The sequence below is a fragment of the Marmota flaviventris genome, chromosome 6 (assembly GCF_047511675.1).
Source record: "Marmota flaviventris isolate mMarFla1 chromosome 6, mMarFla1.hap1, whole genome shotgun sequence".
NCBI lineage: Eukaryota > Metazoa > Chordata > Mammalia > Rodentia > Sciuridae > Marmota > Marmota flaviventris.
This window is the reverse complement of record NC_092503.1, coordinates 7,799,914-7,815,814: the sequence shown is the minus strand read 5'-3', so window position 1 is coordinate 7,815,814 and position 15,901 is coordinate 7,799,914. Positions and strand designations below refer to the sequence as shown.

The 15,901-nt window shown below is 45.2% G+C and overlaps 1 pseudogene; it reads left to right on the top strand.

The window, feature by feature from the left end:
* The first annotated feature begins 1,925 nt into the window (after positions 1-1,925).
* LOC114096081 (ADP/ATP translocase 2 pseudogene) lies at positions 1,926-2,804 on the top strand (annotated as a pseudogene).
* Positions 2,805-15,901: the final 13,097 nt, after the last annotated feature.

Genomic DNA, 15,901 nt, shown 5'->3' with positions numbered 1-15,901 from the left:
AGAGGTTGGTGGGCAGAACAATGTGGGCCAGGACTGGCAAGCTAGGAACCTCCTACAGGGTGCTGGTGAACAAGCTTCAGGCAAGCAGCTGCAGCTGGAACTGGTAAGCAAGAGACACCCCTCTAAGAGGATGTGAAATTCACGACTAAGAAACCAGCCACTGGGTGCTGCTTGACTCACTGGGAACCTGCCTGTGGGGATAAAAACCCAATGGCACACAATTGAATGTCCCTTTCCTATGCCATTGGCTGCCACAGTAGGATTTTAAAAAAACACATAAATCACTTGGGGAAAAATAAAGAATCACAGGGAAACCAGGAAGCGATGCCTGTCCTTTGCCATCAATCTGGCATTCCAGCCCAGCGGTAAGATGCTCAAGCGGCCCATCTCCATCAACTTAAAGCAGGCAATGAAGGGTGGATTTGGGGCTGAGAGGCACTTGTTCACATAAAGAGTAATAATTACTCATATAAAGAGTCCTAAAAATGCTTGTTTCAACTGGGGCCTAGGGTCCAAAACATCTGGAAACTCACCATTAGCAGTAAGTAGCAGTCCCCTCCATCCTGCCATCTCTAGGGCAGGGGCTCCCCTCCAGGGGACATCATCTCTGGACCACAGTTCCCTCTCTTCCCAGAAAGACCTGGACCAGAGACCCTCTTTTGCCCTTCCAGGATCCAGTCCTTTCCCCATCCTTCTCCCAGGGACCAGTCTTGTGACATGGACTGGAAGCCCTTGACCAACGTATTTAATCCTCCAACGTAAGGATTAAACTTTCTGAAATAGCTACTTGGAGATTGAAAGGCAAAGACTGAAACATGCATATATGTCACCTCATGAAATTTTCAGTTGAAAAATGTTTGTAGACTTTTTTGGTCCTGTTGTTATATAAATATAACTTCCAAAAGTAGCTCACATGCTGGAATATATGTTTTTCTGAAAGGAAATAAAATTGAATTATGTTATACAACTGCAGCCCTCCACAAAGAACCCAGCTCATCATAAAATATGTACCCTTATGTGTTCAAATGAATCAAATTAGTTCTAATGGAAATAAATTTTTGAGACTTTATATAATTTGAATTTAAAGCTTCCACAGAGTCATGAAATGCTTATAAATTTTATTTGGAGAAATAAATATTGTAAGTGAAAGAAAAAAATCTTCAAGTGATATAATCCTATACCACAAAGAGTAGAAATTGATATTTTTATAGTTGTAGATAGACACAATAACTTCATCTTACTTCTATATTATTATGTGGTGCTGAGGATCAAACCCAGTGCCTCACACATGCTAGGCAAGCCCTCTACCACTGAGCCACAGACCCAGCCCTAGAAATTGATATTTAAAATCAGAATTAATAAAAGTTTTTGATGAAGTGAACACAAATGAGAAAAATATTTAAATAGCTTTCCCAGATGCTGGCAAAAAAAATAAAAATGAAATATAATGAAAAACATTCCCTTGTAAAAATATCAAGAATAGTTAGGTAGGATAAAATCTATACATTTCAAAAGAATGACTCATGTCCATGGGATATTTGTAAGATGCTAGTGCTTAGTTGGTGCCTGGTACATAGTAAATTCTCAAAACTATTTACTGAACTGGCTGGAATTGAAAGCTTAACCCATTTTGGCAAATTGACTTTGATTGATCTGTCATCTTTGAAGATAAACAGAGTTAGCTTTGAACACGCAGGTCAAGTCTGTGGAGTATTGCCCAGGGTCCGGAACTTGGCAGGTTTGTTCTGTGAGGAAGCAGGTGGGCAGGCAGGTACCCACCTCCAAACTCTCCCTCTTCCCTAGTGTTGTGGCTCAGCTCTATGAGAAGAATTTTCCACTGATAAAGAGCTGAAGACAGCCTGGGAGTCAAAGCCAGTTCCTAATCTAGTCCGGTCCCTCAGTCACCTGCCTCCTCTTCTTCCAACATGACAGATGCTACTGTGTCCTTTGCCAAGGACTTCCTGGCTGGTGGAGTGGCCGCGGCCATCTCCAAGACTGGGGTAGTGCCCATCGAGCGGGTCAAGCTGCTGTTGCAGGTACAACATGCCTGCAAGCAAATCACTGCAGATAAGCAACACAAGGGCATTAGAGACTGCGTGGTTCCTATTCCCAACGAGCAGGGAATTCTGACCTTCTGGCGTGGTAACCTGGACAATGTCATCAGATACTTCCCCACCCAGGCTCTCAACTTTGCCTTCAAAGTTAAATACAAGCAGATCTTCCTGGGTGGTGTGGACAAGAGGACCCAGTTTTGGCGCTACTTTGCAGGGAAGCTGGCATCAGATGGTGCTGCAGGGGCCACATCCTTGTGTTTTGTGTACCCTCTTGATTTTGCCTGAGCCCGCCTGGCAGCCGATGTGGGGAAAGCCGGAGCTGAAAGGGAATTCCAAGGCCTCGGTGACTGCCTGGGTAAGATCTACAAATCTGATGGGATTAAGGGCCTGTACCAGGGCTTTAATGTGTCTGTGCAGGGTATTGTCATCTACTGAGCAGCCTACTTTGGTATCTATGACACGCAAAGGGAATGCTTCAGGATCCCAAGAATACTCACATCTCCACCAGCTGGATGATTGCACAGTCTGTCATTACGTTGCTGGGTTGACTTCCTATCCATTGGATACTCTTCGCAGTCAGAGCGCAAAGAAACTGACATCATGTACACAGGCACAATTGACTGCTGGAGGAAAATTGCCCATGATGAAGGAGGCAAAGCTTTTTTCAAGGGTGCATGGTCCAATGTTCTCAGAGGCATGGGTGGTGCTTTCGTACTTGTCTTGTACAATGAAATCGAGAAGTTCACATAAGTTATTCTAAGGTTTTTCCTTGCCTGTGGAACAGGCTTGTTGTATTATATAACATATCTCAAGCATCCTGGACAGACTCTTGGCTGTTTATCAATGGCAGCTATTTGTTGGTTGAAAATGGGAAGCAATAATATTCATCTGACCAGTTTTCTCTTAAAGCCATCTCCATGATAATGATGACAATAATGATGGGACTCAATTATATTTTTTATTTCAGTCGCTCCTGATAATTAACAAATTTGAAGAAATAAAAATATCTAAAAACATAAGAAAAAAAAAGGAACTGGAAATGATGATGAATGTTTAAAGGATAAGGATTTGAAGGGTTGCTCAAGCACGGATTCTCATGTGGTATAGTCAGAGACAGGCCTTCTAGAGTGGGAGAAATTTGGAAAAAGGACTGTCAGCTTTGACTGACCCAAGGTGAGGCCTGAGTCCCTGTGACAGGTTTTTTATTAGATTGAAGGTTTTTTGGTTTGTTTTTCATTTTGTGGACGTGGGTTCACTGGTTGGTTGGTTAGTAACTGAAATTGTGGAGACTAGTTTAGCCTTGATGAAGCGACTTTGCCCATAGGTCCTGGCTTACAAAAACAAACAAAAATGCAGATGTAGTGACTCAGGACCCAGAGACCAGGAAGGAACATAAGGATATCCACACACCTCTCGGACCTGTGGCCTAGACAGTGAGGGATTATTCTCTCTTGAAACATCCTAAAACAAATAGCATTCTAAAAAATAAATGAAGAAAAGAAGGGAAAGGGGTAATAAGGGTAGTAAGGGAAGGAGAGAAAGGAAAGAAAGAAGACAGAAAAAAAGAGGAGCTACGTAAGAAAAAAGAAAAGGAATTGGTTTGTGGAGTTTCTTTTTTAACAGGAATGGAGGGACTTCTTTAAAACAATTATCCAAAAAAAATTATTCCAAAAGCATAAACAGATGCTGGTAGAGGATTAAGAACTTGGCCAATTTTTAAAACTTTAGCCCTGAAGAGGTCTATCCTTAAAGATAAATACATGAATGGATGGGTGGATGGATAGATACGTAGGTAGGTGGAATTGGATATAAATTTGAATTGAGCATCAAGGTAAAGGTAAGATTTTTTTCTAAACACAGAGAAAATGTTAGAATAAAAGAATTATTCCAGGCTTGGGGAGTGCACACCTATAATCCCAGTGGCTGGAGGCTGAGGCAGGAGGATCAAGTATTCAAAGCCAGCCTCGGCAACTTAGAGAGGCCCTAAGCAGCTCAGCGAGACCCCGGCTTTAAATAAAATATTTAAAAGGGCTGGGATGTGGTTCTGTGATTAAGCCCCCTGGGTTCAATCCCTGGTGCCAAAATTAAAAAAAAAAAAAAAAAAGATCATACCATGCAAAAACTAAAGAGCACAGCTGTTACACATCAGATGTGAAACACATCGCTGCTTTAGGGTTTACTTTTTATTGGACTTTGTATACTGTTAAACCAGGACTAATTACCCTTCTACTTGACAATGACTTTATTCTTTTGTTAAAAGACAAGTTTTTGACCACAGAAAGCCCTGCACAGAGCAGCCACCTCTCAAAGCTGGGAACAGCCACACTGGCTCCAAGGACTGTACGGTGGCCAAGCATTGAACTGGGAAAGCAAGTTTCTGTGTCGGAATTCTTCCACTGATATAGAGTAAAACAGAGGGGAAGAATAGCTCCCACACTCTGAGGTCTCTGTGGGAATTATGCGGGTGAATAGCATAAGGCACGCAGCTCTGTTCCTGACATGTGGTGGGCACCCAGTGGATTACTTCACCTCACTGGCCACTCTAAAGTTCTTGAAGACCATTCACAGCATTTCCCAGCACTTCTAAAAATGTAGGAGGAAAAAGACTGTCAGGCTTTAACCCAAAAGAAAACAACTTAAAAAAAAAAAAAGCCTCCAATCAGAAGTCTCCTATTTTAATTCCTAATTTTAAAAAAAGTAGGAAAAACAGCTCTTCCTTACAGTCAATGAAACTAAGTAGGACATCTGAGATATATAGTGTAGTCTGCTTTGGGGGCTATAATATAATACCACAGCTGGGTAATTTATAAAGAAAAGAAATGGATCTCTACCAGTTCCGGAGCCTGGGAAATGCAAATCAAGGTGCTGGCGTCTGCCAAGGGCCCTCCTGCAGAGCCATCCTTGAGGGACCACATCCTGGGTGTAAGGACAGCAGAGGGAGGGGAACAAACTCCTCCTTCTATGAAAACTCACTCCTAAGTAACAGCACTGATCAGTGTCCCCACGGCCCAAACACCTTCCATTTAATGTCACCTCCCAACATCACTACATTGGGGACCAGCTTTCCCACACTGGAACACTGAGGACAGTCAAACCATAGCACTAAGAGTGAATATTATTTTTTCCATTTGCACAAGTCTATTCTACCTATTTATCCAAGGAATATTTCCCCCTCAGGCCATGAACATGTATTTAGAGGATGAAAAAGAAAATATTAAACGCAGAAGCTGAAACAAATCATAGCATGTGCAGGTAAATGGATGGAGTTAGAGAAGATAATGCTAAGCGAAGTCAGCCAGTCCCAAAAAACCAAATGTGAAATGTTTTCTCTGATATAAGGAGGATGATTTATAGTGGGGTAGGGAGGGGGAGCGTGGGAGGAATAGACCAACTCTAGATAAGGCAGAGGGGTGGGAGGGGAAGGAAGAGGGCAGGGGGTTAGAAATGATGGTGGAATGTGATGGTTATCATTATCCAAAGTACAGGTATGAAGACACGAATTGGTGTGAACATACTTTGTATACAACCAGAGATATGAAAAATGTATGCTCTATATGTGTAATATGAATTGTAATGCATTCTGCTGTCATAGATAAATAAAAATAAATAATACAAAGATGTATAAATTTGGAAATGCAAATTTTTGAGCCCCCGTTGCAGAGAAGAGCAGCGTCGTGTGTACAAGTTGGCTTCTCTTTACTCTGTTCCGCCCACCAACCGGAACTGTGGTGCCAGATCTTCCGCTCAAGCCTCACAAAGCAATTTATCACCGGCTTGTCAAGTCCTTCACCAGGCTGCCAGGGGAGTTTACCACTGCACATTCTGAAGGACTCTGAGGAATCCTGGAAACAGACGGCAGAAACACCGAGAACCCTGTGCACACAGGAAGAGCTCAGGCATCAAGCCGCGGCTCCCAGAGCCTGACCTCCAGGGGCGCTTCACACAGGCCTTCATCTTTCTCCTGTCCACGGTGTCCACCCCAACTAAGCTACAATATGGGGGAAAGGTGTAGGCATGACACTATGACAGCATTCACAATAGGAGAGGTGAAACGACCTGCAGGTGTCCCTTGGCATCTAGGGGGGTGGTTCCCACAAACACCAAGTGCGAGGATGCGCAAGCCCCTTCTGTAAAATGGCGCATATGACCTGTGCCCACCCTCTCCGTCCTGTAGACAAGCACTCTGCCCCTGCTACACATCCAGCCCCTTTACCTTCCGTGTACTTGAACTCATCTCTAGATTGGTTTCAATACTGAACACAACGTAAGTGCTATGTAAGTAGCTGCTGTGGCCTTGTTTAGGGAGGAAAGACAAGGAACAAAGTCTGCCCAGGTTGAGTACAATTTTTTTCCAATGTTTTTGATTCATGGTTGGTTGAATCCAAGAATGCAGACACTGATAGTTCAACTATAGCACATCACCTCCCAGAGTACTAGGAAGACATTTTAAATGATGGTGACAAAGACCACGGACAGCAGGGAAGTCAGAGGACCTCGTGCCTAGAGCTGCGTGATGGCCAGAGTCAGGAAACTAGGCAGTGAACACAAGAAAGGATGTCCCCCGTGTTACATTTTAACACTCGACATGTGACACGACACCACATGCTATGTTCCGTGTGTGTCCTCCCATTGTAAAGCAGGCCTGTCACGTGGACACTACCAGGACAGCCTTTCCACCTTCACCTGCAGGAGATGCATTGCCTCAGGCAACTGTGTCCATGGATTTCAGGAGGAAACCTGTGCTTCTAGCACATTCCAGAGAAAGACTTGGAAGAGTTCAGAGCTAGCAACATGGAGCCCTCTCCCTCGGCCACAGAGCTTCCCACTCCGGTTTCCTCATCTCACTACGCTGGCATAACCAGTGACATGCCCCCCTGCTGGAACCATGCCCAGTGACCCTCCCCAGCCCTTCCAGGACAAACATTAATTGGTCAACTGGGTCAGATGGTTGCCTGTGTTACTAGACTCTCTGGGCCTAAGGACTCGGACACATCTTGGTCTGACTGTAGCACACTAAGAACCAACGAGCCTCCTGGGAAAGCTTATCTTACAGCAGGAGGCAGCTGGTGGTGTTCAGAGAAAACTCCTTAGCATCAGAGGGAGGCGTGATCATGAGTGCAGCCACAGTGTCCAGTTGTCCTCCAAAGGATGCCCCCAAAACAGACCTTCCCAATGGCACCTCCAGCAGGACTGAGAACAGAATCGAGCAAGTTTTTATGAGAACCTAGGAAGACGCTGAGACACTGTCCTGAGCCTTGAGATCACGTGGTACAGAGGCATCCGGCTCTATAACCATGGCCCCAAGTGCCCTTGGTGACCATCCACAAACACAAAGACCAGCTGGCTGCCAGGACCCTAAAAGAGTCTCATCATGAGAGTCAGGAAGGACTCTCTCACATGACTAATGAGCTCTGTACACAACAGCTTCTGCCCTGCGGCTCAGGGATCCCACCCTCATCTCCAAGAGAACACTGCGACTAGGCCGGGCAGTGAAGGGCAGTGGGCAGAACCTTGCAGAGAGATAGGCGTGTCATTTATCACCGCAATCAGGAAGGAGGCAAAGGGGCACCCTCAGGAATTACAGGGAGAGCAGGGGGAGCCCCGTGCACCCTGTGAATCTGCCCCTCCCTCTCAGTGGGAGAGAAAGCCTGAGTCTCACTCGTGTTCTCATCAGTTTTTTTATCTATCTCTTCCTCTTGCTCAGTCCAAGGAACACCCAAGTTTCCCGAGACACCTTGATGAAACGCACCCAAACTGGACAGTCCTCCTCTGATCCCGCTGCACACATTCTTGGTCTTCGCCTGCATCTTTCTCCACAGGGACTTCAGGGAGGCATGTTCTCTAACTAAAAGGATGCAGGTGACCAGCCATTCAGAATGGCCCTACCCTGGAGAGCTGCCTATTATTCATTGAGGAGGGGGACACAGTCCTTAAATAGCAGGCTCCGGGCTAGTGTTGGGTGACAGTCATTGTTAGGGCTCTGGATCTGCATCCACTGAGAGGCAGGCGATGAATAAGCAGATAGACCACTGGAGAGGAGCCTGGCTAAGCTCTTGCCTCTAGGGGGGCAGGGAGAGTTTATTTAGAAGGAAGGTCAGGCGGAAGAGTAGAGGAAGGCGACTAGGGAGGGGAAGAGGAGCCTGGTGGACTGAAGTGGAGAAAAGTAAATTCCATGCATGTATGATCATGTCAGAATGACCCACCTGTTATGCATAACTACAGTGCACTAATAAAAGCATTGCAGAAATAGTTAAAAAGAAAAATCCTATAAAAGAAAGGGCCATCAGGGAGATCACTGAGGTGACATTCGATGGGACGTCAGGACAGCATGACGGGCCTGCCCAGCCCTCTCACAGGCCACCACTTTGTTTCCGGCCACAGCAGCTCTTCCTGTTTCCTGGGCTTGCCTAAATCTCGGTATCCATGTCTTGGAGGCAGCCCTTCAACGGTTTTCGCATAAAATAGAATGAGTGCAGATGAAAGCAAAAGAGGCCTCCCCCACAGCATCGGGGAGCCCTGAGGAGCCCAGGGCAGTGGAATGATCACCGGCCATCAGCACAGGAGGACACAGGAGGCCTGACATGAGATGCTCCTGGGTTTGGTTTTAATCATCTGCAAAGTGATCACCATCTTCCATAGTCCTGGCTTTGGAACCAGTAAATGAAATCCACACTCGAGGAGTGAGGACAGACTGACCCACGCTGAACCAGGAGCCTGTCTTTTCTCAGGGCGACCTTGAATTCACAGCCATCGCCAGCCCAAGGGACGTGATCTCCCCAGCACTGCTCAGCCTCCCAGGGCAGTGGTCCCGCTGCAGACCCTCCTAAGGTCGGTCATTCCTGGTTTTCAAGGCCCACTCCCCCGCAGGCATTGTACAGGGCAGACCTCCTTCCAGTCTGGGGCTAGCCTCTCCTTCCAAATGCTAGCCACAGCCTTCAGGCCAGTGTGGAGCAGGTTTGGGTCCTAAGGAAACTCTCAGCATCCCTTCTTTTTTTCAAATTCCAGCTCAAGATTGCCCGACTCTCTCAACGTTCTCCAGCATGTGGGTTTTGGAAATGTAACAAAAAGAAAGTCTGAGCAGACTTTTTAACTGGGGCCCAGCCAGAGCCAGAGGAAATGAAATAATGCAGCGTGTTCTGCTCCTCAGCAGGGATGTGTGGCTTGGGCCTTGCACAACATTCAGATCACACGGCTGGCTCACGTTCCCGAAGAACCAACTTATCCATCCTAGTCCCCTCTACTTTCCATTTCTTTTTCACTGGCTCTCTCTCCCTCTCTCCCTGTGAACCTTCTGCTCAAAGTCAGTTTGTATAACAGCAGGTTTGATGAAACCATTGTTCACCGTAATCTACCTCGTTGTCCTTGACCAACTCTTGTTTGATTGCTCTCAGACGTTTCCTCCTCGTTGGCAAGGAAGCTAATATGTTTTTCATTCCTCTTCTGTGTGTTAGAATATTGTTATTTATCATATTATATGGACCTTCCATAGATTTATTTCCAGGTACCTTACTGTGTGACATCCAGGCAGTGCCCAGTAAGAGCATAAACTCTTATTAAATGGCATTTACGATATTCCAGGCATTATTCTAATCCCCGAGCAGCCCCATGTATTTTAACATTTTACAGATGAAGAAACTGAAGCACAGAGAAGTTCAGTGGCTCACCTTCCGTCACCCAGCTAATAGTGCTGAGCCATAACAGGTCTATTGTATTTGTTTCTCCCCACTTAACCTTAGTAGTAAAATTTCATGATTTTGTCTGTGTCTGCTATTGAATTCCTTTTGTTTACTGAAAGAGAAGAAATAAATCAGTTCAAATAATCATAAGCATATTCAAAATAGGACCAAACATCCCCTTTTGATCAATAATGAAATTGAATTGGCTGTAACTCTGCTCTTCCAGAAGATGGGTCATTGCCTTATAGGGAAATGGCTCAGGCGCATTAGCTCTTGCAGGTCACTGGGCTAACTCATTGCTATGCTCTGGATCTTGAATGTGCTCTCAAAGGCTTCATGTGTTGAAGGATCGGTCCCCAGGCTACTGGGAGGTAGTCAGAACTGGGCAGAACTGGGGCTTGGTGGGAAGTCTTTGGGCTACCAGGGGTATGCTCTCCAAGGAAGCTGTGGAGCCTGTCCTTCCTCTTCCCCAGTGAGTGGTTTTGCTCTGCCACTCCCACCATGATGTACCACCTCATCAGGGACCCAAAGCTCAGGGCCAAAAGGTCGTAGAATGAAACCTCCCCAGCACACCTGTAATCCCAGCAGCTCGGGAGGCTGAAGCAGGAGGATTGCCTTTTCAGAGCCAGCCTCAGCAACTTAAAAGGCCCTAAGTAATTTAGCAAGACCCCTCAAATTTAAAAGTAAAAAGGGGCGGGGGAGGTGGCTCAGTGGTTAAACACCCCTGAGTTCAATCCCTGGTACCAAAAAAGGAATGAAACCTCCAAAACCCAAAATAGGACTTTTCTCTTTATAAGCTATTATCTCTGGGATTTGTTGACGTGACCGCTGACTGACGCACTCATCAACACCGAGGGGTCTGGGTTCCTGCCCGGCCCACTGAGCTCTCACGAGCACCCAGCTTCCTCCTTTCTTTCTCCTGTTGCTCCTGCCTTGTCACCAGCATCCTGTGACCCCACCACGCTAGGATTTGTTAATAACAAAAACTACAGAAAGGCTAGTAAAAGGTTAAACGGGACGTGCCAAGAGCAAATGCAGAAAACATAGATTCAAAACTGAACCTAGTGTTACCATACCATCCAACAGCCGAGCTCTCGGGCACTCACCTAGCTGGTTTACAAACTCATGGCAGAGCCGGGCGCCATGGCACAGGCCTGTAATCCCAGCAGCTAGGGAGGCTGAGACAGGAGGATCTCGAGTTCAAGCCAGCCTCAGCAATGGCAAGGCACTAAGCTACTCAGTGAGACCCTGTCTCTAAATAAAATACAAAATAGGGCTGGGGATGTGGCTCTGTGGTCGAGTGCCCTGAGTTCAATCCCCAGTACCAAAAAAAAAAAAAGAACTCCTGTCAGGACAAAAGGCTACACTTGATGACTGCTTTGCTCTTAATCACCCCAGACAGGAAGCAACCACGGCATCTTTCAGCAGGTGACAGCAAACAAACTGGGTAACCCCCAGACAATGGGGTATTCAGTGCTGAAAAGATTTGAGCTGTCAGTTGGAGATTCTACAAATCACTAGGGTTGGAACAACCATATGACCCAGCTGTCCCACTCCTTTCCCCAGAAGATCTCAAATCAGCACAGTATCGTGATACAGCCACTTCAATGTTTATAGTCAAATTATGGAATTAACCCAGGTGCCCATCAATAGATGAGTGAATTAAGAAACTGTGGTATATATACAGTGCGTTCTACTCAGGCTTAAAAAAGAATGTAATTATGGCATTTGCCAGTAAGTGGATGGAAATGGAGAACATCGCGCTACGTGAAATAAACCGAACTCTCTCATGTGCAGAAGCCAGAGCAGAGGAAAGGAAAGGGAGGGAAGATAGGATTTCATAAAGAAAAAGGGAGGATCAATAATGTAGAAGGACACCAAGAGACAGAGTGAAGGGATGTATACGAGGAGACAATGCAGAATGAACTCTCAAAAACTCATGTAATGAGCTGGGGATGTGGCTCAAGCGGTAACGTGCTCGCCTGGCATGCGCGGGGCACAGGATTCGATCCTCAGCACCACATAAAAATAAAATAAAGATGTTGTGCCCACCAAAAATTAAAAATATTTAAAAAAAATTCTCTCTCTTCTCTCTCTCTCTCTCTCTCTCTCTCTCTCTCTCTCTCTCTCTCTTTAACCTCATGTTATGTGCACATACAAATATAGCAAAGGGAATATCACCCTTATGTATAAGTAAAAAGAGCCATTCAAATATAAATAAGTAACTGAGCTAAAGGAAGTCTGGTAGAGTACCGCAGTCCGGATGGCTGGGGGGGGCAAAATAACCGGGGGGGTGGGGGTGGGGGTGGGGGGGTGACGAGCAACTTGTGTAGATTGATACAGCAGGAGTGGGAGCCGTTTATTGCAGGACAGGAGCAGTATTTATACATTCCACACAGCTTATCTAATTAGCATAAACTAGATACATCAGTCAACCAATCAGAAATCTCCACACTTAATGGCTCGCTGGCGTTACTTCACAAACCACTCCCTCTGGCATTTTGCCAGGCGCCATCCAGGCTTGTTTACAGACTCTAACTTTTGCCAGGCGCCATCCTGACTTGTTTACAGACTCTAACAGTAGAGGAAGGAGAATGGGAAAGGGGAAGGAAGATGGAAGGAAAAGGGAAGATAATGAACTGAAATCAAATTCTATGCATATGTGAGTTCATCAGGATGAACCCAACTACTGTATATACTGTATGTATACACAAAGCTTTAATTTAAAAAAAAAAAGAATATGAGTTGTCAAGTCACAACAAGACATGAAAGAACCTTAGATGTACATATCAAAGTGAAAGAAGCCAATCTGGCTGAGCACCGTGGTACACGCCTATAATCCCAATGGCTCAGGAGGCCGAGACAGGAGGATCTCAAGTTCAAAGCCAGCCTCAGCAATGGTGAGGCACTAAACAATTCAGTGAGACCCTGTGTCTAAAATTAAAAAATACAAATAGGGCTGGGGATGTGGCTCAATGGTTGAGGGCCCCTGAGTTCAATCCCTGGTACAAAAAAATAAAGAAAGAAAGAAGCCAATGAAAAAAATAGTTGGAATCTTGTATGATTCCAACCATATAACATTGTGGAAACAATAAATCTTTGGAGAGAGCAAAAAAAATCAGTGGTTTCCAGGTTGAGGTGGAGGGAAGAGGTGTTGAAAAGGTGAAACAGGAAGATTTTAGAGTGATGAAATATATATATATATATATATATATATATAGTTGTCAATCGACCTTTAATTTTAATTAGTTATTTTTGTGCTGTGCTGAGTGCTGAGGATCAAACCCAGTGCCCCACACAGGCTAGGCAAGCGCTCTACCACTGTACTACAACCCTAGCCCTCCCAACTAGACATTTCATCAAATTCCCCCAAACTCCAGGAGTGCAAAGTAAATTCTCCAAATGGTCTTTTTGAAGCCTCTTTTGTGGGTTAAATTGCATGCCCCCCAGAATTATGTTCAAGTCCTAACCTCAATACCTGTGAATGTATTGGAAATAGGGTCTTTTCAGAGATAATCAGATTAAGATGAGGTCGTACTGGATTGGAAACAGATCCTAAATCCAGTCTTATTTATAGATATCCTTATAAAAAGAGAAGAGGCAACACAGACACACAGGGAGAATACAGAGGCAGAGATTGGAGTGGTGCACCTATAAGGCAGGGAACATCAAAAATTCCTGGATACCATCAGAAGGTATGGAAAGGTGAGGAGAAACCCTCCCTTGAAGAATAACAAAGGACTCAGTCCTTGGCTGGACGCCTATGCTCTAGAGCAATGAAACAATGAATCTCTGTTGCTTTAAGCCCCCAATTTTGATATATTGTCAAAGCAGCCCTAGAAAAAATAATCTACCCCTCTTTGAGGTTAAGAGGCCTTATCCCCGCCTTCCCCAAGGGAGGAGTCCATATGCAGCTCTTCCCCGAATCGCCTCCTCATCATCACTTGCTCCTCAACTGCGGTCCAGCCTGGAGGTGGACAATGAGCCACGCAGACCTGATTAGGGACCACTCCCTCTGCAAGCCCCACATGTGCCGTCTACTCCTCACTGGGCATACATAGCCCTGTGTTTTGGTTTTGGCTTTGGGGGCCATTCTGAAATGAAATGAAATCCTGCAGCAGGATACTCATTCAGCCTGGAGCACATATGATATTCACGTTAGCCTACCCTATTAGCTGAGTTTCTTCACTGCCTCTTATTTAATCAGAGTATTCAGGTCAGACGAATCCCCCTGTTATGCCACCTATTTTTGGTTCAGTCATGCTTTTGCCTGCCATTTTCTTTTTACAGTTGGGGCTGCATAACCCCCACCAGTGTCTTCAGCACCACTCTGGAGCTCATTCTAGGGCTCAGTGGGAAGATAGCACCAACTCCACCATCATGTCCTGCCGATTTCTCCTTCTCCCACAACTCCTGCATCTCCCACCAACTCCACACTAGATCTCCCTGATCCTTGGAATCCTAGGTTTCCTAACATGGAAACCTCTCTTCTCCAGGCTTCCTATCTCAGATGTCTTGGGCTTCGATATTTTCCTTCCCCAGCACTTTCTGGGACATTTCTCACCCTCGACTCCAATTCCTCCAGTCTCTATTTTTTTTTTTTAATTGGTTGTTCAAAACATTACAAAGCTCTTAGTCTCTAAATCCAGCCCATGAGATGAGGTTTTTCACAAATCTGCCCAATCCTTGTCTCACCTTCAGAAAAGAAAGTCCAAGTCTTGGATTGAGTTTGTACCTTTTGCCGAGGAGGAGAATTGTATCTTCTTTCCTTCCCCGTCATATAGAAAACCCTGTGGTTCTCCCCATTCCTTTGCCATAGCATGGCTTGAGGGATTGACACCACCTCTAGGGGTGAACCCTAACTGGTCTGCACAAAGCTGCTGTGATCTGACCCTCTTAGCCGAGACGGGTTCAGGAAACCAGGTTTAAGCCAATCAGAGAACAGACTCATTCAGAAACAGGCATGTGACTCAGCCCAGATCATGCAGTGAAGAAGTTTGGGTTTCTGGGTTTCTGCTTGCTATGATTTGAACATGGTTTGTCCCCAGCAAAGCTCTTGTTGAGGCTTGGTCCCAGTGCAGCAGTGTCAGGAGGAAGGAATTAGCAGGAGGTGTTTGATCTTGGTGGCAAAGCCCTCATGAATAAGTAAATGCCTTTCTCAAGGGATTCAGATGGCTACTGCAGGAATTCAGGTCACCTTTTCTCTCTTTTCAAGCCTGCTTCTCCTTCTGAATTCCACCACGTTATGAAGCAGTGCTCAGCCCTCCTAGAAGCTAAGAAGATGCAGGCACTGTGTCTGGAACTTCCTAAACTCCAGAACCATCAGCCAAAATAAACCGTTTTTTTGTTGTTGTTTTGTTTTTGTTTTTGTTTTTAGTTGTAGAGGGATACACAATATCTTTGTTTATTAATTTACTTTTTATGTAGTGCTGAGGATCGAACCAGTGCCTCACACATGCTAGGCATGCGCTCTGCCACTGAGCTACAGCCCCAGCCCCAAACCTCTGTTCTTTATGAATCACTCAGGTATTCCATCACAGCAACAGAAAACAGACTAAAACTGCTCTTCAGAGACCTCGAGACACAACCTGGTGGATGTAACCGGAGAATCAGGAGGCCCTGACCCACTTGCAACCCAACCAGGACTACGCAGAAAATGGGCCTTTGGTACTACAGACCTCAGAACAGACAGACTAGAGATTCCTGGATCCTCAGAGACCACAAGAGCCACCGCACCAAACATCCCTGGCATTTGCCATGTCCCTGGATTGCTGCTACTGGAGCCTCTCAATCTTCTCAGTAGTGAAGCTGGTCTAAGTTGGGATTCTTCTTCTTTGCAATAAAACACCCTAATCAACGTACCCTCAATTTAGCTCAACCTTCAATCTCACTGAATATTCAACTGAGTGTGAGCTCTAATCTGTATACCCATGTGAACACACTTGGAAAAATGAGAACTAAAACTTCTAACATGGGATTTTTTGTTTGTATTTGTGTAATCCACTAGGTTTCAACAATGATGAAATTAATAATGGGTACAGTAAATATTGTATCATTGCAAGTACATAAACTCACACAAACATACAAATACATATTCCCCCCTAAACATTAATTTTCTCTGTAGGTAAGATTATGGTACCTAGGTAACAGGACGCTAATGAAATGCAAGTA